The 5288-nt window shown below is 47.8% G+C and overlaps 1 long non-coding RNA gene across 1 annotated transcript; it reads left to right on the top strand.

Annotated features, from left to right (window-relative positions):
* The first annotated feature begins 498 nt into the window (after positions 1 to 498).
* On the top strand, positions 499 to 4585 carry LOC137538343 (uncharacterized). The gene is made up of 3 exons (XR_011024757.1): positions 499 to 844; positions 2276 to 2333; positions 4348 to 4585. It is a non-coding gene; the product is annotated as an uncharacterized lncRNA (long non-coding RNA).
* Positions 4586 to 5288: the final 703 nt, after the last annotated feature.

The raw sequence follows: 5288 nt of genomic DNA, 5'->3' as shown, positions 1-5288 counted from the left end.
ACACGTCCAGCATTTCTGCTCGAGCCGCTGCTAATCCTTCCGCAGAGGAAGTGTTTCCTGTTACCCCAGCAACTATTATGACGTAGCCTTGCAACTGTGCGGGAGACGATGCAGGTGACGTCAGCATCCGTGCTCGAGCTCAAAGTGCTTTGATTAAATCTTATAACACTATTTTTTTTTAAGAGGAGCTCTCCTGACACAAAGCTCCACTCACAAAACGATAAAACTCCGCCCAGATTTCCTAGTAAGCCGCGCCCCTACCGGCGCATGTCAATCTCAGCATGTCTTTGGTAACCAAACCTTACTGACAATAAGCCACGCCCCCTGTATGTAGTGCAGTGCCTGAGTGATCTCTGTGATTGGCCAGGGCAGGGAGCTTCATGCAGGGGTGTGTGAGTGGAGGGAAGCCGGGCAGATCCCTCCCCTGCACCATGTGATGGGAGTGGCTGGCCTGCCCTGTGCATCATGAGGGGGGCTATGGTAACAGATAACAAGCAATGAGCGGCACAGCCTACCTAAATCAGGTTTTCATAGGTCATGCGGCCACAAGGTGGCGATTTAGACACTCAGCTCTTCTGGCTGACATGCGCAGTGATCTCTCATTGCTCCGAGAGATGCCTCCAGCGGGTAGGCGGGCACTTGTCTGCTGTGTAGGTGGGACAATCCACGTCCAGCTGCTTCTCGCGAGCCACTGCTGGTTCCTCCGCAGAGGAAGTGTTTACTGTGTTTACTGTTACCGCAGCAACCGTGATGACGTAGCCTTGCAGCTGTGCGGGAGACGATGCAGGTGACATCAGCATCCGTGCCCGTGCTCAAAGTGCATTTATTAAATCATGATACGGTGGTGTGTGTATATATATATATATTTCATGACACAGTGCACATATATTTGCCTGTTATAGTGCATTTATCATGATTCTGGCCAGCTGGCTTTTATTCTTACACAACACAGAGCACTTTAGTTAGATCAATGATTCTGTGGTTGAAGCATGTCAGACCGTCATCTCTACTGGCAAAACCTCAAAATGTAAAAAATATTGGGGGGGGGGGGGATTCAGGGCTTTCTTTATTTTTACAATAAGTGCTGCTCATATAAAGCTCTGCCCCTGGTTGTGAGAAGCCCAACCCTCTAGCTAAGAGAAGCTCCGCCCCCACGTGGAATACTCTAGAGTGGAGCACCCACAGTGCGAAGCAGGTTCTCTCGCACATCGCCAAATTTGTGCGCAGCTATTAAATCTTGATAATTCAGGTGCTGGTGTGGTGAAAGATTTTCCGTTCCAACAGATTTTGCAACTTATCGTACAGCACATGCGTACTATATGGACTGCATAACTGCGCATGCGTGGCTCCTTTCATTAATCTCAGCTATCATTTTTGCAACCAACAAACACGTTAGGGGTTTTTTTTTGCCAGGTTTGCAGCTGGAGGGGTTAAGGCTATTCAGGGTTAGGCATCGGCGTGTGGGGTACTTAGTGTTAGACATTGGCAGGGGTAGTTAGGGTTAGGCATCGGCTGGGGGATGTTTCAGTTAGACATCGGCAGGGGGGGTAGTCTGGGTTAGGCATCGGCGTGAGGTAGTCAGGGTTAGGGATATGCGTGAGGGTAGTTGGGGTTAGACATTGGCAGGGGGGTATTTAGGGTTAGGCAGCGGTGGGTGGGGTACTTAGGGTTTGGCATCGGCAGCGGGATGTTTCAGTTAGACATCGGCGGGGGGGGGGGGTAGTCAGAGTTAGGCAGGGGGAGGGGTAGTCAGGGTCAGGCACCGGTGTTGGGTAGTCAGGGTTAGGCATCAGCAGAAGGGGTAGTCATAGCCGGCCTTTGACCTGAGCGACCAGAGCGGTCGCTCAGGGCGCCGGCTTCCAAGGGAACGCCTTTAGCTGGTTACCTATACCTAGGGCACCAACACCTGGCTACCTATGGGGGGGATGGAGACCTTCAACTGACTTCCTATACTGGGGGCACCTATGCTTGGAAACCTATATTTAGGGCACCTACACATGAGATCCAATACAGGGGGCATCTATACCTGGCTACCTACCTATACTGTCTGAGGGTGGTTTTTTTTTTGGGGGGGGGGGGCGCACTGCGGCTATAACGCGTGGTGCAAGTTGTCGGTGCTGTGCTATCATTCTAAATGGGGGGAGGCGGCTAACTGTCCCACTGATTGTTTTTATTAATATTCCTGAAAGGTTCTAGCCTTCATTTTTAAGTATATTCAGGATAATGCACTCTTTCCATCCATTCATGGTTATTAATAGTATTTTTTCTATTATAGATATGTGACGTGTCAGAGATCCTGAGCATTTGGCGTAATGTGTCACGACGTCAAAAAGGTTGGGAACCACTGTCCTATGAGATATCTCAGGAGAAAAGATGAATTACATATGGGGCTGTGTGTGCATGTGTGCGCGCGCATGCGCGAAGAGGATGAAAGGGGCACAAAAATCAGGTTTCGCTCAGGGCGCTGTGAAACCTAAGGCCAGCCCTGGGGGTAGTTACGGTTAGGCATCAGCAGAAGGTGTAGTAAGGATTAGGCATCCGGGGATCGATAGGGTTAGGTTGGGTGGAATTTTCTGATACTAATAGCTTTAAGTTGGGGAGAAATTAGGTAATCAGTAGGAGAATATATTTTTTTTAATTATATTTCCCTATATTACCTTGCACAGGGAGTGCCATCTCTCGGCTTCTTCCTGCAGGGCCGGATTTATGAAGGGCCCTCAAGGCCACTGCCTAGGGCAGCAGAGTTCAAGGGGCTATCATAGCAAACTGTTCCCCTCCTGGTCCCTGAACGCCACCAGTACAAATAATTGCAAATTGCCCCAATCCGACAGCTTGTTGCAAGCAATAGGCAGCTACAGGGTGAATGGGGTGGCTTATTAAGTACAGCGGGCAGACACAGAATATCCCATCCACCCCAAATCCCGCCTGTCAGTTATGTGGAGGGGTGGAGTAATTCTGGGAAGGCATGTTACTAGCAGCGGACTGCGGGATTATCTGGAGCTGCCACTTGGGTGACTCGGTGGGTGTGGGGTTGCTGGTGGCGGTGTCACAACGCAGAACGGTCCGAGGACTTTCGGGAAGCAGGAGGACAGGTACAGGGAGGACAGGAGCCCACTGCATGGTGGAGAATCAACTTGTCAAACCAGGAGAGCCACGACTTCCGGTAGAGAAACAGGCTGCGTGAGTGACAGCTGGGGAAGGGGACTGCATGGCTCAGCATGCCTCAAGAGTGCCAAGCTGTATGTGCCTGTACCTAAAGCACTTCAAGTGACAGTATAGCCTGCACCTAAAGCACTCCAAGTGCCATCATAGCATGTACCTGTTGCACTACAATTGCAAGTATAGCCTGTGTGTAATGCACTACAAGTGCCAGCATAGTCTGCATGTGATGCATTGCAAGTGCCAGCATAGACCATGTGTGATGCACTACAAGTGCCAGTGTAATGAACTACCAGTGCCTCCGTAGCCTGTGTGTAATGCACTACAAGTGCCAGTATAGCCTGTATGTAATGCACTTCAAGTGCCAGTATAGCCTGTATGTGATGCACTACAAGTGCCAGTATAGCCTGTATGTAATGCACTACAAGTGCCAGTATAGCCTGTATGTGATGCACTACAAGTGCCAGTATAGCCTGTATGTGATGCACTACAACTGCCAGTATAGCCTGTATGTGATGCACTACAAGTGCCAGTATAGCCTGTATATGATGCACTACAAGTGCCAGTATAACCTTTATGTGATGCACTACAAGTGCCAGTATAGCCTTTATGTGATGCACTACAAGTGCCAGTATAGCCTTTATGTGATGCACTACAAGTGCCAGTATAGCCTTATGTGATGCACTACAAGTGCCAGTATAGCCTGTATGTGATGCACTACAAGTGCCAGTATAGCCTGTATGTGATGCACTACAAGTGCCAGTATAGCCTGTATGTGATGCACTACAAGTGCCAGTATAGCCTTATGTGATGCACTACAAGTGCCAGTATAGCCTGTATGTGATGCACTACATTCCTCCCTATTGGGTAGTCATCATTGTATGGCTTATGGAAGCCAGGAAACATGGTGCCATGTATTATCCTCTCAGTGCCCCCCCCCCCCCCCCCTTTCCTCATACATAGGCTGCACTTATAATGATGAAGTATGTGTATAATGAGTCATTAATTCCTCTGGTGGTGTCTGGAGATTGGTAATTTGTAGGTATCAGTTCTTGGTAATGTTCTCAGGGGATTAGGAGATTGCCGATATAGATCATTAGGATCCACATCAACATACTGTAAAATTGTGATTGTAAGAGACAATAATTGGCTCAGGAAAATACAATCGTTGCTTTATTTGTTCCTCAGGAACTGCAGTGCTGAGGATAGTGTAGGACTCTTGAGAGATCACCCGTAGAGACCATCCAATCACAAAGTGGATCTTGGCCAGAGGACATGGGAGAACATAAGTGAGCCTACAAACTTGTCAAATCATTCCCGCTTTCACTGTGGTCGTATCCAGACTAAAATTATCTGCCAATGTGGTCTTAAAGCAAACCTGGACTGAAGATTAAAAGTCAAAATAAACATATACACATCATACTTACCTCCTGTGTAGTCTACACTTCAATCTCATTCTCCTCCCCTACTTCCCATTTGTCCACTGTGATCAATGGAAATCTCCATCCTCTATTTTGAAAATGGCCATTACCCCATAACAGCTTCCTGGCCAGCACACTGTTAAACTGTAATACACCCACGTGAGCCATAGGGAAACATGGACATAACCTCGCACATCAGTTTTCCATTCAGTTATAACTGACAGCCACTGATCTATTTCAGTTCTGACAAAATCTTGTCAGAAATGGAAGGAATCGTAAGAAGAAAATGGTGAGCTTCTGAGGGGAACTGATGGCGAGGTAAGTATGTAGCAGGTACATCATGTGTTTATTTAAAATAATTTTAATCGGTTCAGGTTCACTTTAAGTTTGCACCCCTCGTCTGAGTTCTATCAGATCATTGCAAGGCCTGCGGAAAAGCAGTTCTGGAAAGGCAGCATCAGGACATGGAAGAGGGATTGCTTTATAAGGAAAAGGAGGCTGGAATTGAGGAGCTATCCTCTGTGGCCCCGTACGAAGCATGATATAAACATGGGTGGGTAATACAAATTCATACATAGTTCATACATGGCACAATATTCTGGCGTATAAGACTACTTTTTAACCCTTGAAAATCTTCTGAAGTCGGGGTTCGTCTTATCCGCCGGATGTCAGTGATACGCTCTATCCTGTTACCGCCTCTCAGATCTC

Source organism: Hyperolius riggenbachi, chromosome 11 (genome assembly GCF_040937935.1).
Source record: "Hyperolius riggenbachi isolate aHypRig1 chromosome 11, aHypRig1.pri, whole genome shotgun sequence".
NCBI lineage: Eukaryota > Metazoa > Chordata > Amphibia > Anura > Hyperoliidae > Hyperolius > Hyperolius riggenbachi.
This window is presented reverse-complemented; position numbering and strand designations above follow the sequence as displayed.